A 12,838-nucleotide genomic window follows, 5' to 3' on the forward strand; every position below is an offset into this window, starting at 1 on the left:
TTCGCCACTTGCTACATCTAGTCCTGTTTCGCCGACCCCCTCTGCGGAACACTGGTCAGCCGACGAGACTCTGCCGTCTTCTCCTTGGTGTTTTTTTGACATTTTTTGCAAGATGGCTTATACGTGTTTGGCGCTCCGCAGCCAAAGCAGAATATTTTCCGTTTAGCTACGCAGTCGTGGTAACGGTGCCCTTCTTTTCGACAATTCCAACACACCAAGGATAAAGCTGCTATCTCCTCCCCAAACTCCGATTCCGAGAATTCTTCCGCATCCTCTCCCAAGGCTTCGTCCACTAACTCCGAGATTTGCTTTCGAAATGGAGCAGGTTTTTGATAGCCATGAGTCCGACGCACCTCTTCCATAAAACATTCTCGCCTCCGACATATATCCCGTAGTGCTTCTATTGAGTCTATTTTTTGATTCAGGATTTCATGTTGTATTTCCGGCCGCAAGTTTCGGCGAACGATCTCGACCAAAGTTTTATGAGAAAGAGGCTGCTCCAACCTGTCAGTGAGCTTTTGGATTGCGTCAAAAAATACCTCGAAAGTCACTTTTTCTCTTTGTTTCCTATCGCGAATCATCTGTCTAATGTCTACGTCCGTCCGGGAATCTCTGAACTGCTTCCTCAACGCTTCACACAGATCCATCCACCGCACTGAGCCAGCTGTCTTGTGATACCTCCAATAAAAATCAGATGCTTTCCCTTCAAACAGAGTGTTTGCATTGCTGCACAACAGCATAAAGTTCCCTTCCAACGTTTGATGGGTAAGGGCCTCTACTCGGTATATAAATGAATCCACGCTTATGGAGTCTGAGGCTCCCGAAAAGCGAAGCTTCCAATTATGACCCACCTTGTCAGGTCTCTGAGCTAAATCAGATGCTGCTGATCTAGAGAGCGAAGTCCGGAGTGGAGGGGTGTAAACTGCGCCCTGGTTCCCCTCGGGAATTTCTAGCAATTGGTCCAAAGAAGCGTTCATATTCAGGCTCCCTACTGACGGCTGCGGAATTTGCGCATTAGAAGCTAAACGAGCTTCTACAGTGGTACTTATCATTTGAGACATCTTCTCCGTCAGGTGGACAAGTAATTCATTCTGCATACCCCTAATAGCCGCCGTGATCTCCCTAGACACTTGATTTGAAGTAGACGCTTGACTTGAAGTAGACGCTTGACCCTCCAACCCCGCTTGGGATTGCTTACTGCCTCCCGCGAGAACTGACTTTGTCTGCTGTCTAGTCTTGCCAGGCACCAGAGGAGGCTGACCAGCCGTTGGGGCACTACAACCCGCATTGCAAACTGGACAGGTTGTTTGGGTCTTAAGGTATGTTCGCATGCATGTTTTATGGAATTCATGCTAACAAGGAGTTCTATAAACATCTTCGGGGGCCTTTGTGACTTTGCACAGCCTGCAACAGATTGCTGAGGCGCTTGCCCCTTCATCATCAGACCGATCCAAGCCCATCTTTCTTTTTATAGGTGTTTACTAAAAAAACTATCTGCTTAACTCGGAAAGGTTATGTATGTTTTCTTATATATATGTAATAAAGAAAATTTAAAAGTGAAATGAAATTTGAATATTAATTAAACAAAAAAACTTTCAACTCAACAGTTTCAAACAAAAAAAAATAGTACAAAAAAAATTCTAATGGTTTGATCTTCCAGCTAGCCTGGCTCCCTGCAGAGCCTCTCTTAATTGTCCGAATTATTTCACCAAGTACAGCTAAAGAGGAAAATACTTTCTGGCAAGTTAGAACACCTAGGCCGTGGGCAGTGGTAATTCTAAATTCTGCGCACCTGCGTCCAACAGCGCTTATAGAAGCAGTGATCCAAACTGCCAAACAAAGATAAGACAAAGCAAACTGAGGCAATTAATGAAATGATCCGTGGTCAGGAGTGCACTTAGCTAAATGCATCACCAGTGAATCCAAGACGGTTCAGTTTTCCCTTGGTCCCTCAGGCATAAAGTTGAGTAGCACTTACAGCGCACACTGAAATGACATGGACAACAGATAGCTTCTTAAAGCTATTCTAGTAGTATTCCTATTAATCACGACAATCAGGCTATTTGTACAGAAATAAGTCAAACTCACTCAGAACCGTTAGAATCGTGGCCCGAAAACATACCCTGGGGCTTAGTTTTCTATCGGTATTCCAAAGATCCGTAAGAGAACTGAATGAAAGCGGAAATGATTTGGGTTTCTTTGTCTTCAATAAAGACATCGAAAAGTCGATGGAAGGAAAATTTAAAAAGTGAAGGTTTGTTTTAGGTCATTGTTCGTGAACCACACCCCTAAGTACAAATTTTAATAATTCCCACCTAACAGTGAGGCCCCACGTTGGGCGCCAAAAATAATAATAAATGTAACGTGCAACCACGATGTAGGCGAGATGGTCCTCTCAGCTTGAAGCGGCACGCTGTCAATTTTCCGGCTACTGGCTCGTCGGCCACGAGTGTGGTGTTCTTGTTTATTTGCTCCTAAGCTGAGGCCTACCCTATTATTATTTTACATTTAATGCGTGTCAATAAGCCATTTGCAACCGGACGGAAAGCACAACACCTAAAACGAAAGACAATGACTGCACTGGTGAACGGACAACGAAAAGAATTCCTCAGACCCTACCTTGGTCTTGTTGTTCCCGATGACTCATGATTTGTTACAAGACCCCTTATATTATGCGAGACCTACAGGGGCTTGCTGCAGGAGATCAAACACTATTGCTTCTACTCACACATTATAAACGTTTATTTATTGCTTATGACTAAAATTTGGGATCCCCTGTAATTTAATGTACTCATTAGCTTCTCCCTTCCCCGAGTATTGGCTACGACTTAATTTTAAATAAGTTGAGTAAAGTACTGTAAATAAATAAGAAATTTAGGCTAGATATGAGAGAGAACAGATGATTTGAATAGGAGTGAAAGCAAAAGAAATGTAAGAAAATTTTATGTGAGCATTCGCTGGGCATAGCGATCCACCAAAAGAGAAGGTGTAATGTACGAGAGGCGTAGGGAAAAGAATCAATAGGTGAACTTTTTGATGCCCTCTCTTTTCATCCCACTAATTGGGTGCGCTCCCGTGGCGAACTTTCATACTTTTATATATTTTTCGAACTTTCATATATTTTATTTATTCGATTAAACGACTTACAGGAACCTCCATCGACGAAGCGCTTCCGATTTGGGCCCCTGAAAAGTTTGAAAAAAAAAGAAGAACACACACAATTTGCACACACAAAAAAATGAGATGACGACCGAGTGGCTCAGGCAGATCGAGTTAATTTTAACGGTGATTGTCTGTCTCTTTTCTTCCCGTCCCTCACGCCGCCTTACATTCCTCTGCGCTCAGTTTTGCATTCCTCAATGCAGATCAGCGGCGCTTATCGGGCACCGGTATGTGGGGGCTCGCCCGCAGCGGCAAAGTTAGGTGGAGAGAGATAGAAAGGGATAGAGAGCTAAAGAAGCCTAAATGAAGAGGGAGAATAAAATAACCCGGGTATTGATGCTTAGTGCATATGACTACGATCCGTTATTTGTTTCTTATATTTGTTATTTTTTTTTTTTATTTTGAACTGGGCTGGCCTTCTGTGAGAAATTTTCTAATTCGATCTGCCACTATTTGCCGCCACTGCAGAACACTTTTTTTTCCTTTGCCTCCTCCCCTGCGCACGGGGTATGGACGCATACGCGGAGCGATGAACAAGCCGACGCGGCTGCCGTCTGCCGGGCACTAGTTGGCCTCTCCTCTCTGGCTCGCCGAATTACTCCAAGGCGACGACCCAAAGCTCCGGCGAATTTCTACGAATTTCAGCTGGCGGTCGTGGAAGACGAGCCTCCTCCAATTTAAACCTGGGGAAATTTGCACCCACAGAACACCTTTATACACTTTCGCTAGGCTGTCTTTTTTTCTCAACTTACCCAAACGGGTGACCCGTCGAAAGGGTGTATCGAAGAGGTTTCACTAATCACCGCCTCACTGCCTGGGCTACTTTTCACTAGTTATTGTATTTAGATGGTTTTTTTTTCTCTTTTTTCTTTCTTTGAATATTCAAATACGGCTGCCACTATAGAGGACACTTGGTGAACAAAATCCAATGCTGTCGACCAGGCTTGGAATCCCGCAATGGCGTCCAATGCCATCTATTTATAGCCTTTTATCTTGTCCGACTTCGACTTCGAACTCGCTCTCCTTTCGACGAGGAAGTCTGACCTGGCTCTGACCCACTCTTTGATCCCAGGCCCTCTTTGCCGACTGTTAAAGAGAGTTTGTCTTGCCTCTCGTTAGACGGTGCCTAATTTTCGGCGGACCCCAAAAACCCTAGGCCTCCTCACAGCAGCTACAAGCCTCACCGTACATCCTTAACAAGAACCAAATCTGTGACAGCTAAACTAGGCAGTGCGCCACTTTGAGCGCTGCTGCAGTGACGTTATGCACTCCTCATTCCACCGAGACCAAAAGAGCTGCTGCAGGTACGAAACGCGCTGCCAGCCGTCCAGGCGATCGAAGTTTAGCTGCGTGACGTCAGGCTCAGCAAACGAAGCAGAAGGGCCACCATTCAAGAAATGCGCTGGAGTTAGAACATTTAGATCGGCAGGGCTCTCTGAAATTGAAACTAAAGGTCTTGAATTAATCACTGCCGTGATGTGGCACAACAGCGTCCGCAGCTCGTCATATCCAAGAACCGAGTTGCCTATCGCACGGTAGAAGTGGTACTTGGCCGTCTTCACTGCAGCCTCCCATAGACCACCAAAATGAGGGGAGCGCGGAGGAATGAAATGCCAGTCTATAGCCTCGACCAAGCAAAAATCCAACAGCGCCTTCTGATGGTCATCGCTGAGGACCAGGCGCTTTAATTCCATCAGCTCATTCTTAGCGCCGACAAAATTGGTTGCATTGTCTGACCAAATTTGCCGCGGCTTTTGTCTGGTACATATGAAGCGCTTTAGTCCATGTAGAAAAGCAACTGTGGATAAGTCCTTTATAAGCTCCAGATGAACAGCCTTGGTAGCGAAACAAATGAAGACGCAGACGTAGCACTTGATTGGAGCCTTGTTGCGTGCCTCCGGTTTGTAGAAAAACGGCCCACAGAAGTCCACGCCTGTGATCTCAAAGGCATGAGAACCATCGAGCCGCTCCTTTGGAAGATCAGCCATAATATGCTCCAATACCCTGGGCTTCAGTCGAAAGCATCTTACGCACTTGTTTACTGCCTTGTTTACCGTCTTCCTTCCCCCAATAGGCCAATATTGGGATCCAATTAGTCCAAGCAAAGCTCGAGGACCAGCGTGCAGATTCCGCTCATGAAAATGGGAGATTATTGCAAGAGTCAGTGGATGGCTGCTGGGCAAGATGATTGGATGACGGCCATCAAAATCCAACCAAGCGTTTTTCAGTCGACCATCTACCCTGAGAAGTCCAAACTGATCCATGAATGGCGATAACGTTGCGATTGAGCTCGATGAGAACACTGCTGCCCTTGCCCGCAGTGACTTCATGTCCTCCCATAGCTGAGTACTCTGGACTAGCCGTAGCAATACCTGGGTTCCATGTTCAATGTCTGAGACAGTGAGTCCGGGGCGCCGAATTCGGTTGCAAAACTTGTGAATGTATCCGAAAACGCGTTGCAAAGAAGCAAATGAATTCGCATACTTGGAATCAGCAATAATGTCCATGTAGGGCGATTTGACCAGAAGAGTCTTCCGACGAAGTTCAAGGGCTGGCTTATCAGGTAGCACAGTGGGTGGCCAGTCATCTGAGGAGCCGCAAAGAAATGGAGGACCATGAGCCCAAAGAGGTGACTCATTCAGCTCAGTCGGATGAGCCCCTCGAGACAGAATGTCGGCTGGGTTTAAAGCTGTGGGAACATAGCGCCATTCCATTTTTTCGGTCATTTCCTGAATCGTTGATACTCTATTTGCAACAAAAATATTAAATCTTGACGGCTCGTCCCGAATCCAAGAGAATCACACCAACAGTAACACCTTCCCTTGAATACATTCATTCCAGCTATCTCAGATATGAGCCTAGCCAGCAACTCCGCTCCACAAAGCTCCAACTTTGGTACTGTAAGTATCTTCAAAGGAGCCACACGAGATTTGGCACAAAGTAAGTGACTGCTGGAATGCTGACCCTTGGACACGATATAAATGCATGCACCATAAGCCTCGATGCTGGATCGCAAAATCCGTGGATTTCCAGCGTAGAGTCTGGAAGGAGTACAAGCCGAGGAAATTCAAGTCGACGAATCTGACCAAACCTGGTGCATATTTCCTGCCACTCGGTGTTCAGTGCGACTGGAAGGCTTTAATCCCAGGACAACTTCTCTTGGTACAAACGCTGGAGAAAGATTTTGGATTTAGTAATTACGGGACCAGCTAGTCCGTTCAGGGATATCCAGATGAGGTTGAAGCGGATCCATCAAAAACGACGCGAAGCTTGGTCGTAGAACTATCTTCCTTCATGACGCAATGGTGAGGCAAAAAATATCGGCAGTTGCTGATTGACTGGGTAGGAACCTGAGACATATGGCCTAAATCAAGGTACTCCTTTATAAATGTTGCATACTGAGATTTAACATCAGGGCGACGATCTAACTTTCTCTCAAGGGTCAGGAATCTACGAAGCGCTTGATTGTAAGATTCTCCAAGGAGATCAAAATTATATTTTGCTGGCAGCCGAACACAATAATAACCTTTATGTAGTCGGCGGAAATGCTGCACAAAGTGTGCTTCACAATCTGGCTCTTCTTTGGTAGACTTTATTATTGGTTCGATGCAATTTTCTACCTCCCAAAACCTCCGAAGAAGCACCTCAAGCCGATCCTCTGGACTATTATCCTCAGCAGCTACGGCCCGAGCGCGAGAGACCATCAACGAGGAACCTTTTAAACGCGAACAACTTCCAGACACGACCCATCCCAAGCGCGTTTTCTGATTTGAAGTCAATCCTGGCAGTAGCTTGACCTGACCAACACACAGGAGCTCGAAAAACAGACTTGCGCCAATTAGCAGATCGACGCGCTGCGGCTTATAAAACTCCGGATCAGCTAGTGGTATGTTAGATGGAATGTTCCAGTTTTGAGTGTCAATTCCAATGCTTGGCTGTCGATCGGTTATGCTAGAGGCTACAATGGCAGTGATGAGAGTTGAGTAATCCGATGAGCGAGAGTGCAGGCTAACGTTGACCGAAAATCCATCCGTGACGAAGCTAGAGTCGCCTATTCCCGAGACTGCAGTCGATGATTTCATTTTTCGAATCTGAAGCTGATTCGTGAAACGAGAAGTTATTAGATGCAACTGGGAGCCGGAATCCAGCAACGCTCGGTAGGGAACTAAAACGCCGGAACGATTTTTGACTTAGACCGTGGCCGTGGCAAGTAGAACAACACCATTCCTGAGATCTTGGGCAATAAGGGCAGACGAGGTAGCCGCTGAAGTAGAGGGCTCAGTGGTATGCTCAGACGGCGTAGACTCAGACAGCGCAGACTGAGACGGAGTATACGGCGCTGATTTCCCTTGGACTGTGGTATCTTCAGGGCTACCAAAATGAAGGAGGGTATGGTGTCTACCCCCGCAGGTACGACAGTTGCTCGAGGTGCACTGAAGTAATCGATGCCCTGTTCTGAGACAATTTATACATAACGAAAGCCGCTTGGCTTCTTTATGGCGATTTGTGGGGGACAGCGCTTTAAACTTCTGACAGTGTTTGACCTCGTGAGCACCATCGTTGCACAGCGCGCAGCGTGCTATGGTTTGGTTCCTTGTAACCAATGTGGACCTAGAATTATTATACTTTCTACTTCTGCCCACCTGATTGCTCAACGCATAGCTTGCCATAGAAAAGTCCATCGTCTCCCATGATCTGCATCGCTGCTCCAAAAACGAGACCATAGATTGCCACGACGGAATTAAGTTGGCGAATGCGGGTTCGTTGAATCATTCCTCCCCCTTCTCTTGGCTCGCTGGATCCAGTTTTCGGAGAACCTCCTGCACGATGCATCCTGATGCATCCTGCGATCTGCTCAGTGGTGCCCAAAGCCTGGAGCGCGCGCATATGTGAATTGAATTTGTCTGAAAGCTCCCGAAGCATGACCACTGACCCAGGTTCCACAGCCTGAAGCGCCAAGATCTCATTGATGTGTGCCTGAAAAACCAATCGCCGATTATTGAATCTGTTTTCCAACAAATCTAATGCCACAGCATAATTGCCATCTGAGATTTCCAGCGACTGAACAGTCTCCAATGCCGAATCCCGCAGACAGAAACGCAAATGCTGGAGCTTTTCTATGTTTGTTAAGTCCGGATGGCTGTCGATGATGGTGGTAAACATTGAATAAAAGTCCGTCCAGTTCGCATACCCGCCGCTAAACGTCGGCAATTGTATAGAAGGCAGGGATGGTACTTGTCTACGGTGAGGTAGAAATTGCGAGCCGGCAAAATCAACCGCAGTGTTTCCTCCAGCCAAGGTAGAATGAAATGGCATGCGACCGCTACTCTTAGCCATTTCCCTCATAATCGCCGCCTTCAGCGAGCTTGCAAGTGACTCAAAGATGTCACACAAACCACTGTGAATTTCGCTTCGATCCAATTCCTCAAGCTCGCCGTGAAACATCTCAAATTTGCAGATCAACTTCTCGACTTGCTCTTGCTTTACCACGAGCATGTAGTAGACACAGTCCAACGACTCATTCTGCCAAGCGGTAGCTAACCTTTTCATTTTCTCGCATAATTCCGTTGACTTAAGCTTCAAAAAAGACACGCTGTTTTGCTCACTGGTCATTGGAATTTCGTTAGCAGCATTAATTTCCATGGTAGCGGCAGCGTTAGCAGAAAGACCAACGTCTCTAGCGGGAAGATGATCGCAAAGAGTAACACGAGCAAGCGAACAGCTATGTACGAACTGTATATACAAAGGCGACCGGTGTAAGAAACGTTTCTTGCGGGAAGATGACCGAACAGAGAAGCGCAAGCCAACAGCTACGTGCACTACCGAATATGCAGGGGAGGCCGGTGTATATATGTATGGATAACTTATGTGGTCGATGACACTGGTTGAGATGGCAATTAGTTTAGATCTTTGAATGCTATATTAGTTTGTGATTGCACTGATGGATTATTTATTGCACAATCACGTCGGGGTCACCAAATGTTAAGCTATTAAGCGTTTTTAATAACTGTTGCAATTTGAAGTTAATGAAAGTCGAGAGGCTGTTTATAATTCACAATTTATTTGCATATGTAAACCAACTTATGGCGTATGTACATATGGAAATGATTGGGCGAACGATTGATGCGAGGATGTTAATCTAATAGCTGCGAAGATTAGCTCAAGACTGCCCATGCAAGGGCTGACGGGCCACTCTGCCGGGCCCTATGCAGCAAGCTTAGACGCGAGCGAGAGCGTTTGATAGCCCGAGAGCGTTAGAGCTGCTCGGGGATGCTGTTAAGCCGAGTCCGAGAGATTGCGACATAAGGAGACGAAAGAATTCCGCTGCATGCGCATATGCGGTAGCAAATGATCTTTGTAGTAGGGGCATTAAGCTGCTTGACCCGACAAATATCTTTCAGTTGAAATGCAATATGTATTTGTATTAGGGTGTCCCTTATTTTACGAAAATAAAAATTCAACATGCATACCCTCTATTTTTTTACTTTTGTAACCAAGTTACTACAAAAAACTATTTTGACTTTTTGAAATTAAATTAAACCGTGCCGAATCGTGTTAGCAGTTGTGATTTTAACCAGGCATATACCAGGCAACCTATACATTTAGGTTTCTGACAACCTGTTTGTTGTTCGCGTCAAAATTAATTTGTAACCCTTATTTGACTTTTATTTATCAATATTAAACTAATATATATATGTATAAGTAAATATATAGATAACATTCATATGTAGTGCGAAGTTGCAATTTAAATCACATCGCTTTAATCATACTCGTGGTAGTGCATTTTCAAACCCGCAGACCCAGCAATATGGGCCTATAAAAAGACGGCGACGAGAACCAAAGAGCAACTTACGCAGAAACCCGGCTCAGAGTACAGACGTTGTACCAAAAACTTACACAGAAATCCGGCGGCTTGTCGGGCGTATAGGAAAGCATATTTGTTTTCTTCGCCTGAAAGTAGGCCCGATGTTATGCCCGATGCCCTATGAATTTGTACAATTTATATATTTATATATATTATATTATTTATACAATTATGTATCACACCTCACTCTAATATCACGCACCGAGATACTTATTACTTATTAAGTTTATTCCCTATAGTTAGTGTATAGTTAGGTTGGCTTAATTTCTTGTTGTGGTGTTACATGCTAAATCTTCTTTGTCGTGTGTGGCTAGCGCCACCCAGGGTTGACATTAAGAATATGCTTAAAAACGAAAAAAAATCTCCCCACGGTTTCCATAACCGTTTAAGGTGAATTGCGAAGGATCGTGCAAAGGCAGATCCGGAGAACCAAATTTTTGTTGGTCGGTAGATCCGCCCAAATCGTTCTTTCTCCTCGTGGCCGTACAAGCATTCAGTTGCGCGGAGAGAAAAAAAAATAGTAAAAAAATAAAATTAAGTCGCCGTAAATAACCGTGGTGTGAAACAAAAGTGCACTAGATCGAAAAAAAAAACCTAGATTGGGTTCTAAACGAAAAAGTGAGTACCGGCCTTCGACAGTGCTAGGAGCCTCGAAGTTCGATTTTCCGAATTTTTCTGTATTTTCCGCCTGGAGGTCAGCAGCCCAACACAAAAAACTTTGAGAAAGAGGGAATTAGCACCTCAACCCCATCCCCCTATTACGCAGTGCCAGTTCCAGCCGGGTAAATATGTCCATTAAGTAACTGTTAGAAAAAGTAGCCTGATCAGCACTTTCACATTCAACATTACAATCGGCACTTAGTTTGGGAAGAATCCAAAAGCTGCAGCCCGAGCTTTAAGCCCCCGCACTACCTACCAGCTTAAATATAAAAAATAGTGCACCACGTGTGTACCTAACCTGCCGGCGACCCCTAGTGGTATCGCCTCTCCTGTTCTTCGTGTGATTCGGGCCTAGCTGTTCAAATGTTTAGTAAAAGTGCAATTGAGGCCAGTGTTTGTCATATGTGCACGTTAGTGTCATTATGTAGGCTGAATGTACCCGAAAAACTGTAAGAGATGTGCTCACAAATATATATATACACAGCCCATTGAACGCCACTGAGGCCAGTAGGATCCCACCGTGACTCGCATTCCCTTGACCCTCGCAGTCCGTTGATATGTCTGTTTTTGTGTAGTTGGATATAATAAGTGATAATTGTAGACAGAAAAAAAAACAGAAAAAAACCAACAACACATGGAAAGTTTAAAAATGCATTTTATGCAATGAAAACCATTTTATTTTGGTTTGCAGGTAAAAGTTTAATGCACCCACACACAGCGACACGCCCAGCTACGAAAGATCTTTCGCCGCGGGAATACAAACAAAAACGATGAGTGAGCTTTATAATACACAAACAACACTACATTTCTTAGCCTCCCAAAATTCCGCGAGCGTGGCATAAGCTTTGTTTTTTTTTGCTAGTGCTGTTTGTCGGTCGTTGACCTCACACTTTTAAATTAGTCACAGCTGATAAGCCTTCTGCCTTTACATTACGCTTGGTAAAAAAGAATAGAACTTCCAACTACTCCCTGAAGCCGATGTGCTGGGACATGTGTACCTACATATATTTCGCTGTATTATTATCTTTCTATTTAAGGAAAAATCATTAGTTTATATCGCACTATAAAATGCACTTATAACTATTTATACTTATCGTATTTATTTATCTAAATATTCCCTAGTAATAATAGCTATATCTCTTGTGACGATTTTCTTTCCTACTTTTGTCCATTTAGCCTTGTCTTGGAGTTCTCTGTTAGTGTTTTTTTCTTGTAACATGAGGGTATCTGAATATAGTTTCTAATAAAATGATTATTAAGATGAATATGTGCTAGACGTTGCCTTGATTTCTCATCGATGAAGGTTAGAAAATACTTTTCTCCAGCAAGCGACTGTGTGCCAAAGGGCCCGCACACATCTGCATGAACTAGTTCCAATATATCTTGAGCTTTACTAGTGGTTGCAACAGGAAATGGTTGCGCATGAATCTTGCTGACCATGCATGTTCTGCAATTCATATTCGCCGGGAAAACCATATTTTCAATGACGCGCACCATTGCTTTGCTGATCAAATCTTTCATACTGCTGATTTTCAAGTGGCCGTACCGTTTATGCCACAGGGCACCATCAGCCTTAACCGCCGCAAAACAGTTGTTTTGTTTTCCTCGAAACATATACAAGTTTCCAACTCTGTTCGCCTTTACAATGCATTCGCCATTTTGGATAACTCGTGCATATTCTTGTCCAAAAGTGACGAAACATTTATTCTGTACAGCGCTGCTCACCGAGAAATAATTTCCATTCATTTCGGGCACATAGAGAACATTCTTTAACAGCAGCGTGCATATCTCTACCTTCAGCTCTACTTCCCCTTTTCCTTCAGCTTTTAGGAAACCGGAGTCAGCCAGACGAATCATTTCTGTGTGTTTCTCGAACTTTGTGAATAGCTGTTTCTCACAACACATGTGACTTGTGGCACCACTATCCAAACACCACATACTCTTTTTGAAATTATCTGCGTCCAACGCATTTAATAGACTGCACTGCTTGTTCTCCACTCTCGCTGCCCTTTCCACATTTGCGCTCTCCTTCTTACACTGAGCCTTCATATGCCCGCGCTCACCACACTTGAAACATATCATTGTATTGTTTCTCTTCTTTTGCGCTCTGTGCGCGGCCGGCTTATGTACTGCGGTATATGCCTTTGTGCA

Source organism: Drosophila pseudoobscura, chromosome X (genome assembly GCF_009870125.1).
Source record: "Drosophila pseudoobscura strain MV-25-SWS-2005 chromosome X, UCI_Dpse_MV25, whole genome shotgun sequence".
Taxonomy (NCBI): domain Eukaryota; kingdom Metazoa; phylum Arthropoda; class Insecta; order Diptera; family Drosophilidae; genus Drosophila; species Drosophila pseudoobscura.